Source organism: Piliocolobus tephrosceles, chromosome 11 (assembly GCF_002776525.5).
Source record: "Piliocolobus tephrosceles isolate RC106 chromosome 11, ASM277652v3, whole genome shotgun sequence".
In the NCBI taxonomy this organism is placed as follows: Eukaryota; Metazoa; Chordata; class Mammalia; order Primates; family Cercopithecidae; genus Piliocolobus; species Piliocolobus tephrosceles.
The window spans coordinates 33,990,523-34,008,146 of NC_045444.1; the positions used below are offsets into that span (position 1 = coordinate 33,990,523).

General features: G+C 38.4%; 1 protein-coding gene across 1 annotated transcript in view; it reads left to right on the top strand.

Moving 5' to 3' along the window:
• Nucleotides 1–17,624, top strand: part of MBD5 (methyl-CpG binding domain protein 5) — a 227,275-nt gene that overhangs the window by 1,236 nt on the left and 208,415 nt on the right. The gene's annotated exons all lie outside the window — the stretch shown is intronic.

Consider the following 17,624-nt stretch of genomic DNA (forward strand, 5'->3'; position numbering starts at 1 on the left):
GGGTCCTCTCACAGGCACTTTGTGTTCACTATTTTTTTCCTGTGTATGAGCTGAACTTTCTTGTTTCTTTCCATGTCTCTCTCTCTCTGTCTCTCTTTTTTTTTGGAGATGGAGTCTCGCTCTGTCGCCCAGGCTGGACTGGAGTACAGCGGCACAATCTCGGCTCACTGCAACGTCCACATCCCGGGTTCAAGCAATTCTCGTGCCTCAGCCTCCCAAATAGCTGGGATTACAGGCACCTGCCACCACACCCCCCTAATTATTTTTCTGTTGTTGTTCTTTTAGTAGAAACAGGGTTTCACGATGTTGGCCAGGCTGGTCTGGAACTCCTGACTTCAAGTGATCTGCCCACCTCAGCCTCCCAATGTGCTGGGATTTACAGGCATGCGTTACCATGTCTGGCCTCTTTGCATATCTTATAATATTTTATTGAAAACTGGACTTTCTGGATAGCATATTGTAGCAATTCTGAATATTAGTCCTCAGTACTCATTGTTGTTGGCCTGTTTATTCATTTAATAACTTCTCTGGACTATTTTAACAAAGTCTATTCACCACCTATGTGAAGCTTCTGATGTTTCTCTTAGAGCACAAGCGTTTCCCATGCATATAGTCCTCCTGGGATGACAGTAGCTATGACAGACTCCCTTTGACTGTCTCTTTCCCTGATCTGTTATGCTGTTTGCTTCTATCGGTATCATACCTACCTGTTAAGCTCTAGTAATTGCTGGGGTAATGCTCTGTTGTTTCCAATAATACCTCAGGGAACAAATTGCTCTACAGTCTGTTCCAATTAAATTCTGTCCCCTATACTGAACTAATTTTGAGGCCATTCTTTGAAGTTTATTCTGAAGCCAGGAGGATTGTTCTTGGCTGTCTCTTTGATTGTCTCTGGCAAATACCTTCATGCTCTTGGGCGTGTTTTTCTGTTTTGTTTAATAACTGATATCTAGTCATTTCCTGTTGTTCACTGAAATGACCTACTACTGAGCTTATTTCTCTCATGGAGATACTAGCCTCCTCTTGCTTACCATCAAAATCTTCATTGTTTTAAGAGCACTCTTGGGCTTGAACTCTCCCACACTCTATTCTCAATAAAGTCAGTTCTCTTGGGGAGAGCTTTGGAGTTCTCTGTTCTTATGACATTCTCCTCCCCCTGGGCAAAATCTTGGAACTACTAGCATGAAGCTAAGGTTAGGAACAGCAGCCCACTTTTCATGCGGTGGTAAACCTGTTTTATGAGCTGAGCAGAGCAGTGTGCAGAGGAGTAGCCTCTAATCTCTTGACTTGCCTCTCCCAGCATGGAACCTGTGCCCTAAGGGTGAGCTGGAGCATGGATGTTTTAAGCTCCAGTGTTCTCAGTCTACCTCACCTGGAGTAGAAGAACTTTTGCTCTACAGGTAAGGTCTTGGTGCAGAAAGGTAACCCCTGGCCTCTCAACTGTACTTGAGTGGAATTTTACATCTGCAATACATAGCTGGGGTCATGAGAAATGTTGATGGCTTGCCTCTCTGTGGAAGATATCAGAGCCCTTGGCTGGGAGGTGGGGAGAAGGGGAGCCCTGTAATCTTAACCACACCTACCTGTAGTGGAGCCTCTGTCCTGCTGAGCTGGTGAGTGGGAGTGAGGAAAGGAGTGGGTTGTGACTCAAGTGCCAGTGATTCTCATTGTTCTTCCCAAGAGTTAGGAAACTGTCTTGCATAAATGTTTCCTAATTGGCTGTGTGCCCTTGAGACAATTTTCAGAGATTTTAAATGATTATATTTTTATAATTTTTTTACCAGTTATGGTTGTTTCACTGGGGAGCTCCTCACTCTGCATCCATTCCAGACGTGAGTCTGGGCTATTATCTTTTGGACATTATCCCATAAACCTCTCTTCTTCTTCTCAGAAGGAACTTTATTACTGTGTGATTTATAATTTATCAATATATTACTTGTAGCTCTAGAAATTGGCATCATGCCATAAACCACTTTGTACACTGCATGTCAATAAATTACAGCATCCTCATATATCAGTATTGTATGTATAGACTTAGCGCCAACATGTATGAATAGGCACAACCTAACATAAGTACACCTGTTTATATACATGACATTCTGTAGGTCATATACAAGGAAAGAGAATAAGCAATTCTGGGTTACAGCCAATCTCAGTTGTAGTCATGCTACTGCCTCCAAACCCAGTGTGACAAAGCAAGGATGGGAAAACTTTCTCCTTTCCCCATCCTTGATGGTCCCCCAGTTAACCCAGGATATGCCAGGCCAAACCAGGCCCTTTTCCTTCTCTAGCAGTTTCTTCCCAGAACCTCCCGGCAGAAGGTGGGCTTTGTTTTGTCCTCTGTTTAAAGAACTTTTTCTTTCTTTTTTTTTTTGGAAACAGAGTCTTGCTCTGTCACTCAGGCTGGAGTGCAGTGGCATGATCTGGCTCTCTGCAACCTCTGCCTCCCGGGTTCAAGCAATTCTTCTGCCTCAGGCTCCTGAGTAGCTGGGATTCCAGGCATGCACCACCACACCCGGCTAATTTCTGTATTTTTAGTAGAGACAGGGTTTCTCCATGTTGGTCAGAATGGCCTTGAACTCCTGGCCTCATGTGATCCACCTGCCTCATGTGATCCACCTGCCTCATGTGATCCAACCTCCCAAAGTGCTGGGATTACAAGAATGAGCCACCATGCCTGGCCTAAAGAACTTTCTTTAAAGAACTTTGTCTAAAGTTGTTTGGAACTTTAAGAGTTCTTCTTTCCTCCTGCAACCCTCTATTCTGTCCAAATGTTCACTGACTACTAATACTCTATTCTAATTTACCTGAAAAAATGAAGGACCGACCTTCTGGATCTATTGCTTGATTAAGCCTTCAGGTACCTGCATACAAGATTTATAAAAGGCTCAGTTTTATTCCATTTCCTTGGGTATTTTGTTTTGTTTTAATAACTGATATCCAGTCGTTTCCTGTTTTGTTCACTGAAGTATCATGTTATGTTTTACTCACATGCAGAGTTAACAAGTTTCTATTATGTGTTATCTCCATTTTCAAAGATGTCTGAGAGCCTGTAGAATACACTTTAAATGCTTCAGGAAGTCAGTCATAACCTTTTATATTTGCCCATAGTTTGCTTTCTTGCCTCATCTCTGATCTCCCTGAGCACCACTTATACTTACTGCTTTCTCTTAAGCAGACCATCTATTTTATGTGTCAGTGCTTTTGCTTTCACAGATACTTAACCAAATGATTGTCACAGAATATCCTGATAGTAATATGAGATATCAGAGATATCAGGGACCCAGGCCACACCTATTAAATAAGTGACTACTTTTCGGTTTAATTTTTTTTTTTAAGATGGAGTTCACTCTTGTTGCCCAGGCTGGAGTGCAGTGGCACGATCTCAGCTCACTATAACCTCTGCCTCCCAGGTTCAAGCAATTCTCCTGCCTCAGCTTCCCAAATAGCTGGGATTACAGGTGCCCAGCACCACGCCCAGCTAATTTTTTGTATTTTTTAGTAGAGACAGCGTTTCCTCATGTTGTCTAGGCTGGTCTCAAACTCCTGACATGCGGTCCATCCGCCTCGGCCTCCCAAAGTGCTGGGATCACAGACATGAGCCATTGCAGTGGCCAGGGGGATTGTTTTTTATAAAGCTCTTCATTTGATTCTAAAGCTGCTTAAGAACCAATGCTATTCTCTCTTCTCTTCCTGCAGTGGCCTCCCTATCATCAAGACTTTGCTTGACAAAGTCTTGCTTAACAAAAAGTAGAAAAAAAGAAAAACCTAGACACAACTAAAATATTACCTTCCTTGAAAAGTTTTTCTCAATTCTGTCTGTATTCCTCAGCTAGCGGATATTTGTTATTCTTGGATAATTAGTATTAGAGCTCTCTTTCTGGGTTTAGGGAGTACCCTACATTCTGAATCAGAGATATTTTCTATCTTACAACTTTAAATGCCTACTACTTACTCTCCCAGCCTCTCTTACACATTGGGCATAAGTCCATAAACAGGACTGCCAATCAGGCATACTCACCACAGACTTTGAAACAAAAATTAGAGACATGAAAAAAACGTAGTCTACAGACTCCATTTCTGGAGTCTTCATTTCTGAAGCAGCAGTAGCAGCTACTTCCAGTTTCCAAATATAACAGAAAAGTTATTATAGTGGCAACATATATCTTGCAGCTTCCAGACAGTAGCATTGCATGCTGCACACTCCTTTCCTGGTTGGGTAACTTCCAAAGCTGTTTCTATAGCATCCTGAAGAATTATGTGAGGTGCTTCCTATCCTTTAATAAATGTATTTTCTGCTGAAATTACAAGTTGGGTTCTATTGCTGGTAACTAAGATGGAGGGACACCTCTGTACCCCCAAACCACTTCATTCATAAGCCAATATCACAATAAACTAAACTATCGTATCGTTAATTGCCAGTAGAATATCAGTTAACTGAGTCAAGAAGGAAAGAAAGCACATTCTAGCCAGAAAAGCATAACAGGAGCCTGTGTAGCTGGAAGGGACATAGAAGGTACCAGGGACTAAAAGGACAGTGTGTCTGGAAGATCAAATGAAGTAACTGGTGAAGAGTGTCCATGGATAGGAAGTTGTTAGAGGAATTAAGTAACTGAATCATACTGTTAGCAGTGGTGAATCCGTATGGGTTTGCAACAACCTCAGTTCTTACCTCCTCAGAAGAAAGAATTCAACAGGGCAGAGTGAGAGACTGAGGCAAGTTTTAGAGCAGGAGTGAAAGTTTATTAAAAAGCTTTCGAGCAGGAAGGAAACGAAGTAAAGTACACTTGGAAGAGGACCAAGCAGGTGATTTGACAGATCAAGTGTGTGGTTTGACCTTTGACTTGGGATTTTATATGTTGGCATGTTTCTGGGGGAATTACGTCCCTTTTCCCCTGATTCTTCCCTTGGGGTGGGCTGTCCTCCTGAGCAGTGGCCTACCAGCACTTGGGAGGGGCTGTATGCATAGTATATTTACCAGAGTTGTACATGTGCTCACTTGAGGCATTCTTTCCTTACCAATCTCGTGTTCTTAGAAGAAGGTCATATACCAGTTAAACTCCGCCATTTTGCCTCTTAGTGTATATGCTTGCACCCACTTGCCTAACTCCTGAGATCTTACCAGAAAGCTGCTTATCACCAGTTTCAGGTGTCTTTATCTATTGGGAGACTGCCTTTCCCTGGCACCAGCTGTGACCGATTATTATTTTAGGGAGACAGACCATCCGCCTGACGATCACCTGATGGTTGCCTGACATTCTTGGTTGGGGGTGGGGGGCCCTCTCCTGCCCTGCTCGTGTCTGACTAGCTACCTACTGTAACGATACTAGCTGTATGAGACCATGTGAATATATTTTTAAGTTCAAGAATAACATAAAGCTATTGAGTCTTTATAAATGGCAGATACTATGCTCAGATTCATATTTTGAAAAACATCCGCTTGCTTTGGGCATGAAGAATAGGTTGGAGGTGGGAAAATACTGGTGATTTTAGTTGGATTTGTGATTTGCTCATAGTGTTAAGTTCTGTATTATTGTTCCAAGTGATCACTGCCTCCAGACCATATCTTTCTATTAATGCTCACTTTTTCCTTCTGGAGCAATCTGGAATGAAGACTTTCCCTTCCCATCAAAAAGCCTTTTATTTTAACCTTTAAAGCTACCTAAGACACAGAACAGGCTAGAGCAATATTTTCTCCATGCTTCTTGCTGTTGTTAATAGCTCTTGCTAATAAAGACCTAATTTTTTAAAGTCAATGTTCTGCTGAAGAGACTTAAACTTATATCAAGTCCATTTAATTACATATAGATGTGTGACTTAGATTGGATTATTTTTCTATCCAGATATTAAAGCAATTCTGTTTTGGGTTTTTGTTCATTTGTTTTTTGGGGTTTTCTGGAGACACGGTCTTACTCTGTCACCCAAGCTAGTGTGCAGTGGTGCTGTCATGGCTCACTGCAGCCTCAACCTCCTGGTTTCAAGTGATCCACCTCAGCCTCCTGAGTAGCTGGGGCTACAATGTACACCACCCTACCTGGCTAATTTTTGTTTTTTTTTTTTTTTTAGAAATGGGGTCTCACTATCTTGCCCAAGCTTCTGTTTTATTTTGAAAGCATGGTTACTTTCATCTTACTCTTTTCAAACTAAACTGAAAAGTAAAATGATATACCACACTAAAATGTGTATGTTTCATTATATCATATATACATTATATGTTATACATTATATATTATATATCTTTATTTAAAGAGCTATTCAAAAATAAAATTTGAAGATATTATTTATATTTTTAGTTGGTCTCAGAAAGTGAAATAATGATTGCAGATCACCAGATTGCAAATGACCAGCAAAATAATTGGAGCTGCTATTGGTTTTTAATAAGTGGAACCTTCTGAATTTTAGCAAATCCAGCAAATCATTACAAAAGGCATTGAGCAGTAAATCAGACAAACAATTTGGTGTTTCGTTAATTAGTATATTCAAGCCATTTAAGCTTCTGAAGAATAAGGTTGCCCTGCCAGAAAATCTTTCCAAGCATACTTAAAAAAGCAATATTCTAAACAAAGGCACAGCATTTGGTTGCTAATATATGCAAAGTTGGTAGGGAAAAAGTCTGTGTGGCTACATGTCAGGCCAGGCGGCTTACCACAACAGCACAGCAGGGAGCAAGGGGAAGTATTAGAGGTTAAAGGCAAAGACAAAGAGGAGATTACCAGTTCCAGAGTGTTATTTCATATAAGAATGATTTCGTTTGCTGTTGTTGACCTTAGATGTCCACATCATTTCTTAGTTATTTTAACCGACAAAAAAAGAAAAGTGTAGAATATGAATAAGAAAAAATAAAAGCATATATTCTTTGTCTAAAGTAAATTTCAGGAAATACTAGGTTTAACAATTTGAAAAGATCTGTCATTTTTGTGAGTCAAAAATGATTGATTATGGGCAATTTCATGTGGTTCAACCTAATCAAACCTACCAGTGGATTGTAATATATCACAATATACAGCATGTTGCAAATACAGTTTGCTCACTCTGAATAGATTTGGATATCTTTTTCTTTTTTTGTTATCAAAAATCATTTGTAACAGAAAATATTTATACTTTTATCTAATGAATTAATTAGGTGTCAGAAACACTTGATGTGGACATTTTTAATAGAGATTATCAAGCTCAAAAGAAACCTTTAAAGTACTGAGGGGGCAATAGAGTACAAAGGACCTCAAAGCCTAATGCTGAAGAACTGAGCCAACCTATAATGCCCCCATCAATCTCTCAGCTGATATTCCAGGATTCAGAGATTTTCCACAGCCATATATCCACACTGCAGATCTCCCTGATTTCTAGGAGACTGAAATCTCAGGAAAGATAAGAGTCAATGTAAGTAGTAATAATAATAATAATAGCAGCTAACACCTAAATAGTATTTACTGTACCCAGACACTGTTTTAAGTGTTTTACATATATTAATTCATTTAATCCTCAAAGCAATCCAATTAAATAGGTAATATTAACATCAACAAATAGGTGAGGAAATGCAGGCACACAACAGTTAAGCAATTTGCCCAAAAGTGCCACAGTAAGTAAGTACCTGAGCCAAAATTTAATCCCAGGCTTTCTGGCACAAGAGTCAGTACTTAACCAGCAGCAAACTGCTTCTCAATATTAAAAAAGTCTAGCATCATTGAATCAATTCTAGTACATTGTGGGTTGCAAAATTAGTTGAGATACCAACATCCTTAATAAAGCTTTTCAAGCTTCTTTTCATTCTAATAGCTAGTATTTGGGATTACGTTAAAGAAAAAATTATGGATGACATTTGATGAGACAATAAAGAAGACTTTGTTCAGGGACGACTGCACTGGGGGCTGCAGTGGGAGAGACAGATTGGGCCCAACTCTAACTCCAATAAGGGCAGTGGGTATCTATAGCCAAGGAGCAGAGTGGGTGTCAGTGGATGGAAAATTACTGAAAGGAAACATCAGAGGTAAGGAGAATTCTGGCTAAACTGACGTCACAGGGTTATTTTAAAAAGCAGGCCATATGATCAGATACCAAGGATGGAAGATTTTTGCTAAACTGATCCAGCAGGATACTTGCTTTAAGTGGACTAAACAGGCAGAGTCCCTAGACTAAGGATGGAGCCCAAGATTGAAGCTTTGTTGAGAGGAGAACTCAGAGGAGCCTAACTAATGTTTAGTCAAAGGAGGGAGTTTCTGTCAATCCTCCCTATGGTTCAAAAGAAAGAAGAGTCAATCTTCTTTCCTTTGAGTAATTGAAGTCCATTCCTCGTTTGGTAGAGGATATCTGCCGGATGTATGAACAATCAGGCATTTAATGAGGGGCATTTCTATGAAACAGAAAAAGAAAAACCAAGATTAATGTCTACAAACCCAGTTTCTGTGTCCAGAAGGCAGCCAGTCAAGAACATTTCTGGATATTGGGCTCAAAGCATCTTTAAATGGTCGACTGAGGGTAAGAGAAGCAACCCAAGAAATTTCCTGGTTTGCAATTTGAATGTGTTTAGCGATGACATCGGGTGAACTTTCTGAGGGGCCCAAACAGCAGCAGCATGATGGTCGCCTGCACACAATCTGTTATGGTAATTTGTTTGAAGTTCGTGTCAAGTTGTCCAGCCTCAGCTTGCAGAGCTTTGGGAAAATGGCAGTTTTAGTTCGTAGTGATGCCAAAGCAGAAGGATGGGAGAAAAAATTAGAATGTTAGTTTGAACACTTGTAGCCAGATATCAAAGGAAACTAGAATTCTGGATCCTGTCCAATTTAAAAGGATATAACGAAACCTCAAAGACAATGAACAGAGCTAGAATCTAGTAATAGATCCACTATAGTTTTCCACTGAAATAAAATTTTTTACAATCTTTCCCCCTTTTTAATTTTGTATTACAAAATAAATCTAGTGTCATTAAATTTGGCCTTATTATTTAAATAAGCGTAGCAAGAATGGCAATCAATCACATAGGCCTTTTAAAATTTGCTTTGTTTGAACTTTTCATAAGGAATCTCAGATTAAACTTTTAACACCCAGGCTAGGATACCAAGCCAAGAACTCACCATCAGATTTTGCCACCTATTATGCCTGCAGATTTGAGTGAGTTCCTCTCTTCTCTAGGTCGCCAAGGTATCCAGAGTTTCCTGGGCCTCCCAGGAAGAGACTTCTGTATTCAATTTTAAGAATGGGAACCCTGTCAGCCAGATACCAGACTGGTATCTCAAGAGGGCTTTATAAGCAATAATTTATAAAGTTGACTCTAGTTTCTTAAATCTGTTTAGTCATATCTGATTCTGTGTACTTCATTCTAAAATATGCCATTTCAATCAAAGCCTTGGTAATATAATCAATGTTTCCAGCTCTGTCCTGCTATAATAAAGACATATTTTTATTGACCTTGTACAAACAACTATATTGCCATAAAAACAATAATAGTCAATAATGTATCCATATTTTGGAGAGATTAGGCAGAGAGAAAAAAATAAATGTTTCATTTTGTTTACAAAGGCATAATCTGTAAAATTGCTGTAAGCTAAGGATAGTTTAAGAGAAAAACATTTCTTTAAATATGGAAAACAAAACTAAAGAACAAGCAATGTTCCAAATAAAAACTAATAAAAATTAGTTCATTCAGTCTCATGTAATTAATTTTTATTCTGCTTGATCTTGAATTAATAGTTTTATTAATAAGCCCATCAACTTCTAAGGATCTGATAACAGTTTATTTGAAAAGATAATTTGGTTGTTTCTGTGACACACAACAATAATAACTGGAAAAGGGGGTTTTGACAAAGTCCTATGAACGTCATGTAATTTCTGGAATATTTATATCAAAATTCCGAATTTATTCCAAAATTCTGGAAATTTATATCAATGACATATACTTATACAAATAGAAAACAAATAAGCTTAAACATCACATTTTATTTGACAGTGCTTCCTATGTAATTTAACATGTCAAATACACCAACGTAGGGTAACATCCTTTTTTTTTTTTAATTATACTTTAAGTTCTAGGGTACATATGCACAATGTGCAGGTTTGTTATGTATGTATACATGTGCCATGTTGGTGTGGTGCCCCATTAACTCGTCATTTACATTAGGTATATCTCCTAATGCTACCCCTCCCCCAACCCCATGACAGGCCCCAGTATGTGATGTTCCCCTTGCTGTGTCCAAGTGTTCTCATTGTTCAATTCCCACCTATGAGTGAGAACATGCAGTGTTTGGTTTTTTGTCCTTGCCATAGTTTGCTGAGAATGATGATTTCCAGCGTCATCCATGTCCCTACAAAGGACATGAACTCATCCTTTTTTATTGCTATTCCATGGTGTATATGTGCAATATTTTCTTAATCCAGTCTATAATTGATGGACATTGGGTTGGTTTCAAGTCTTTACTATTGTGAATTGTACTGCAATAAACATACGTGTGCATGTGTCTTTATAGCAACATGATTTAGAATCTTTTGGGTATATACCCAGTAATGGGATCACTGGGTCAAATGGTATTTGTAGTTCTAGATCCTTGAGCAATCGCCACACTGTCTTCCACAATGGTTGAACTAGTTTACAGTCCCACCAACAGTGTAAAAGTGTTCCTATTTCTCCACATCCTCTCCAGCACGTGTTGTTTGCTGACTTTTTAATGGTCGCCATTCTAACTGGTATGAGATGGTATCTCATTGGGGTTTTGATTTGCATTTCTCTGATGGCCAGTGATGATGAGCATTTTTTCATTTGTCTGTTGGCTGCATAAATGTCTTCTTTTGAGAAGTGTCTGTTCATATCCTTTGCCCACTTTTTGATGCGGTTGTTTGCTTTTTTCTTGTTTGAGATCTTTGTAGATTCTGGATATTAGCCCTTTGTCAGATGAGTAGATTGCAAAACTTTTCTCCCGTTCTGTAGGTTGCCTGTTCATTCTGATGGTAGTTTCTTTTGCTGTATAGAAGCTCTTTAGTTTAATTAGATCCCATTTGTCAATTTTGGCTTTTGTTGCCATTGCTTTTGGTGTTATAGACATGAACTCCTTGCCCATGCCTATATCCTAAAGAGTATTGCCTAGGTTTTCTTCTAGGGTTTTTATGGTTTTAGGTCTAACATTTAAGTCTTTAATCCATCTTGAATTACTTTTTGTATAAGGTGTAAGGAAGGGATCCAGTTTCAGCTTTCTACTTATGGCTAGCCAGTTTTCCCAGCACCATTTATTAAATAGGGAATCCTTTCCCCATTTCTTGTTTTTGTCAGGTTTGTCAAAGATCAGATGGTTGTAGATGTGTGGTATTATTTCTGAGGGCTCTGTTCTGTTCCATTGGTCGATATCTCTGTTTTGGTACCAGTACCATGCTGTTTTGGTTACTGTAGCCATGTAATATAGTTTGAAGTCAGGTAGCATGATGCCTCCAGCTTTGTTCTTTTGGCTTAGGATTGTCTTGGCAACGTGGGCTCTTTTTTGGTTCCATATGAACTTTAGAGCAGTTTTTTCCAATTCTGTGAAGAAAGTCATTGGTAGTTTGATGGGGATGGCATTGAATCTATAAATGACCTTGGGCAGTATGGCCATTTTCACGATACTGATTCTTCCTATCCGTGAGCATGGGATGTTCTTCCATTTGTTTGTGTCCTCTTGTATTTCGTTGAGCAATGGTTTGTAGTTCTCCTTGAAGAGGTCCTTTACATCTCTTGTAAGTGGGATTCCTAGGTATTTTATTCTCTTTGAAGCACTTGTGAATGGAAGTTCACTCCTGATTTGGCTCTCTGTTTGTCTGTTATTGGTGTATAAGAATGCTTTTCATTTTTGCACATTGATTTTTTATCCTGAGACTTTGCTGAAGTTGCTTGTCAGCTTAAGGAGATTTTGGGCTGAGACGATGGGATTTTCTAAATATACAATCATGTCGTCTGCAAACAGGGACAATTTGACTTCTTCTTTTCCTAACTGAATACCCTTGATTTCTTTCTCTTGCCTGATTGCCCTAGCCAGAACTTCCAACACTATGTTGAATAGGAGTGGTGAGAGAGGGCATCCCTGTCATGTGCCAGTTTTCAAAGGGAATGCTTCCAGTTTTTGCCCATTCAGTATGATATTGGCTGTGGGTTTGTCATAAATAGCTCTTATTATTTTGAGATACATCCCATGAATACCTAATTTATTGAGAGTTTTTAGCATGAAGCGTTCTTGAATTTTGTCAAAGGACTTTTCTGCATCTATTGAGATAATCATGTGGTTTTTGTCTTTGGTTCTGTTTATATGCTGGATTACATTTATTGATTTGCATATGTTGAACCAGCCTTGCATCCCAGGGATGAATCCCACTTGCTCAAGGTGGATAAGCTTTTTGATGTGCTGCTGGATTCAGTTTGCCATTATTTTATTGAGGATTTTCACATCAATGTTCATCAGGGATATTGACCTGAAATTTTCTTATTATGTTGTGTTTCTGCCAGGTTTTGGTATCAGGATGATGCTGGTCTCATAAAATGAGTTAGGGAGGATTCCCTCTTTTTCTGTTGATTGGAATAGTTTCAGAAGGAATAGTACCACCTCCGCCTTGTACCTATAGTAGAATTCGACTGCGAATCCGTCTGCTCCTGGACTTTTTTTGGTTGGTAGGCTATTAATTATTGCCTCAATTTCAGAGGCTGTTATTGGTCTATTCAGGGATTCAGCTTCTTCCTGGTTTAGTCTTGGGAGGGTGTATGTGTCCATGAATTTATCCATTTCTTCTAGATTTTCTATTTTATTTGTGTAGAGGTGTTTTAGAACGTTCTCTGATGGTAGTTTGTATTTCTGTGGGATCGGTGGTGATATTCCCTTTATCATTTTTTGTTGTATCTATTTTATTCTTCTCTCCTTTCTTCTTTATTATTCTTGCTAGCAGTCTATCAGTTTTGTTGATCTCTTCAAAAAACCAGCTCTTGGATTCATTGATTTTTTTGAAGAGTTTTTTGTGTCTCTATCTCCTTCAGTTCTGCTCCAGTCTTAGTCATTTCTTGCCTTCTGCTAGCTTTTGCATGTGTTTGCTCTTGCTTCTCTAGTTCTTTTAATTCTGATGTTAGGGTGTCAATTTTAGATCTTTCCTGCTTTCTCTTGTGGGCACTTAGTGCTATAAATTTCCCTCTACACACTACTTTAAATGTGTTGCAGAGATTCTGGTATGTTGTATCTTTGTTCTCATTGGATTCAAAGAACATCTTTTTTTCTGCCTTCATTTCGTTATGTACCCAGTAGTCATTCGGGAGCAGAACATCATTCTTTTTACAAGATTAGAGCATTTAGGATTTGATTGGGAAACTTTGTCAAAAATGTTAAGAGTTGTAACACTTGATTAAATGGGATACAGGTCACTGTGAAACAATACTTAGTTGTTTCTTTAACCATAGTAATTATAAAAGGTTTTGCAGGCAAATACAAAAATTTACATAATTGTAAAAAAGAAACCTTCGGTCTTTTAAAAATTGATAAGACTTAGGTTTTTTAAGTAATTGAAAACAGACTAGAAAACTTTATTCTTTTAACAAAGAGAAAATTCAATTGTAGCTTTTCATCAGTAAATTATGAGCTCTATTTTTTTAAAGAACTTTATAAGTAAATCTATCCAATCTTAGCAACTTGACTATACAAAATTTCTTTTTCACAAACCTTTTACAACCATTTTACATCCATTCAGTTTTTATCGTACTCTTTTCCTCTTTCACATCCTAAAACAACAATCATCTTACTTTAGTAGAAAACTATCCCTTTTTCCTCAATGAAAACACATTTTTAAATGTTTTATACTATTTCTCACTAAAAACACATCTTCCTTTTCTTACACACTTTGCACACAAAGTTGTTTCCCTTTACCTTTATTATTTCTAGTAGTTTAAATTAAACATATTGGTTATACTTTTTTTTTTTTTTTTTTTGAGACGGAGTCTTGCTCTGTCACCCAGGTTGGAGTGCTGTGGCTGGATCTCAGCTCACTGCAAGCTCCGCCTCCCGAGTTCACGCCATTCTCCTGCCTCAGCCTCCCGGGTAGCTGGGACTACAGGCGCCACCACCTCGCCCGGCTAGTTTTTTTTTTGTAGTTTTTAGTAGAGACGGGGTTTCACCGTGTTAGCCATGATGGTCTGGATCTCCTGACCTCGTGATCCGCCCGTCTCGGCCTCCCATAGTGCTGGGATTACAGGCTTGAGCCACCGCGCCTGGCTGGTTATACTTTTTTATTATACTTTACGTTCTGGGATACGTTTGCAGAATATGCACATTTATTACATAAGTATACACGTGCCATGGTGGTTTGCTGTACCCATCAACCCATCATCTACATTAGTTATTTCTCCTAATGCTATTCCTCCCCTATCCCCCCACCCCCTGACAGACCCAGGTGTGTGATGTTCCCCTCCCTGTGACCATGTGTTGTCATTGTTCAGTTCCCACTTATGAGTGAGAACATGTGACGTTTGGTTTTCTGTTCCTGTGTTACTTTGCTGAGAATGATGATTTCTAGCTTCATCCATGTCCCTGCAAAGGACATTAGCTCATTTTTTTTTTTTTACAGCTGCATAGTATTCCATGGTGTATATATGCCACAATTTCTTTATCTAGTCTATCACTGACGGGCGTTTGACTTGGTTTCCAGTCTTTGCTATTGTGAGCAGTGCTGCAATAAACATATGTGTGCATGTGTTTTTATAGCAGAGTGATTTATAATCCTTTGGGTATATACCCAGTAATGGGATTGCTGGGTCAGATGGTTCTAGATCCTTGAGGAATCACTGCACTGTTTTCCACAATGGTTGAATTAATTTACACTCCCACCAACAGTGTAAAAGCATTCCTATTTTTCTGCATCCTCTCTAGCATCTGTTGTTTCCTAACTTTTTAATGCTCACCATTCTAATTGGCATTAGATGGTATCTCATTGTGGTTTTGATTTGCGTTTCTCTAATGACCAGTTATAATGAGTTTTTTTTTTTCATATGTTTGTTGCCCTCATAAATGTCTTCTTTTGAGAAGTGTCTGATCATGCACTTTGCCCAGTTTTTGATGGGGTTGTTTCTTGTTTTCCTGTAAATTTGTTTAAGTTCCTTGTAGATTCTGGATATTAACCTTTTGTCAGGTGGATAGGTTGCAAACATTTTCTCGCATTCTGTAGGTGGCCTGTTCACTCTGATGATAGTTTCTTTTGCTGTACAGAAACTCTTTAGTTTAATTAGATCTCATTTGTCAATTTTGGCTTTTTTGGCATTGCTTTTGGTATTTTAGTCTTGAAGTCTTTGCCCATGCCTATGCCCTGAATGGTATTGCCTAGGTTTTCTTCTAGGGTTTTTGTGGTTTTAGGTCTTATGTTTAAGACTTTAATCCATCCTAAGTTAATTTTTCTATAAAGTGTTAAGGAAGGGGTCCAGTTTCAGTTTTCTGCATATGGTTAGCCAGTTTTCCCAACAACATTTATTAAATAGGGAATCCTTTCCCCATTGCTTGTTTTTGTCAGCTTTGTCAAAGATCAGATAATTGTAGATGTGTGGCATTATTTCTGAGGCCTCTGTTCTGTTTCATTAGTCTATATATCTGTTTTGGTGCCAGTATCATGATGTTTTGGTTAGTGTAGCCTTGTTGTATAGTTTGAAGTCAGGTAGCATGATGCCTACAGCTTTGTTCTTTTTGCTAAGGATTGTCTTGGCTATACGGGCTCTTTTTTGGTTCCACATGAAATTTAAAGTACTTTTTTCTAATTCTGTGAAGAAAGTCAATGGCAGATTGATGGGGATAACATTGAATCTATAAATTACTTTGGGCAGTATGGCCATTTTCACGATATTGATTCTTCCTATCCATGAACTTGGAATGTTTTTCCATTTGCTTGTCTCCTCTTTTATTTCCTTCAGCAGTGCTTTATAGTTCCCCTTGAAGAGGTCCTTCACATCCCTTGTAAGTTGTATTCCTAGGTATTTTATTCTCTTTGTAGCAATTGTGAATGGGCGTTCACTCATGATCTGGCTCTCTGTTTGTCTGTTATTGGTGTATAGGGTGATTTTTGCATGTTGATTTCATATCTTGACACTTTGCTGAAGTTGCTTATCAGCTTGAGATTTTGGGCTGAGATGACGGGGTTTTCTAAGTATAAAATCATGGCATCTGCAAACAGAGACAATTTGACGTCCTCTGTTTCTATTTGAATACTCTTTATTTCTTTCTCTTGCCTGATTGCCCTGGCCAGAACTTCAAATACTATCTTGAATAGGAATGGAGAGAGAGGGCTTCATTCTCTTGTGCCAGTTTTCAAAGGGAATGCTTCCAGCTTTTGCCCATTCAGTATGATATTGGCTGTAGGTTTGTCATAAATAGCTCTCATTATTTTGAGATATGTTCGATCAATACCTAGTTTATTGAGGGTTTTTAGCATGAAGGGGTGTTGAATTTTATCAAAGGCCTTTTCTGCATCTATTGAGATAATCATGTGGTTTTTGTCATTGGTTCTGTTTAAGTGATGGATTATGTTGAACCAGCTTTGCATCCCATGGATAAAGTCAGCTTGATCGTGGTGGATACGCTTTTTGATGTGCTGCTGGATTTGGTTTGCCAATATTTTATTGAGAATTTTTGCATCGATGTTCATCAGGGATATTGGCCTGAAGTTTTCTTTTTTTGTTGTGTCTTTGCCAGGTTCTGGTATCAGAATTATGCTGCCCTCATAAAATGAGTTAGGAAGGAGTCCTTCCTTTTCTGTTGTTTGGAATAGTTTCAGAAGGAATGGTACCAGCTCCTCTTTGTATCTTTGGTAGAATTTGGCTGTGAATCCATCTGTTCCTGGGCTTTTTTTTTTTGGTTGGTAAGCTATTAATTACTGCCCCAATTTCAGAACTTGTTATTACTCTGTTCAGGGATTCGACTTCTTCCTAATTCAGTCTTGGGAAGGTGTATGTGTCCAGGAATTTATCAATGTCTTCTATATTCTTCTAGTTTATTTGTGTAGAGGTGTTTATAGTATTCCCTGATGGTAGTTTGTATTTCTGTGGGAACAGTGGTGATATCCTCTTTATCATTTTTTATTGTGTCTATTTGATTCTTCTCTCTTTTCTTCTTTATTAGTCTGGCTAGTGGTCTATGTATTTTGTTAATCTCTTCAAAAACCCAGCTCCTGGATTCATTGATTTTTTGAAGGGTTTTTCATGTCTCTGTCTCCTTCAGTTCTGCTCTGATCTTAGTTATTTCTTGTGTTCTGCCAGCTTTTGAATTTGTTTGCTCTTACTTCTCTAGTTCTTTTAATGGTGATGTTAGGGTGTCAATTTTAGATCTTTCCTGCTTTTTCCTGTGGGCATTTAGTGCTATAAATTTCCCTCTAAACACTGCTTTAGCTGTGTCCCAGAGATTCTGGTATATTGTATCTTTGTTCTCATTGGTTTCAAAGAACATCTTTGTGTCTGCCTTGATTTCATTATTTACCCAGTAGTCTTTCAGGAGCAGGTTGTTCAGTTTTCATGTAGTTGTGCAGTTTTGAATGAGTTTCTTAATCCTGACTTCTAATTTGTTTTTTTTTTTATTTTTATTTTTTATTTTTATTATACTTTAAGTTCTAGGGTACATGTGCATAATGTGCAGGTTTGTTACATATGTATACATGTGCCATGT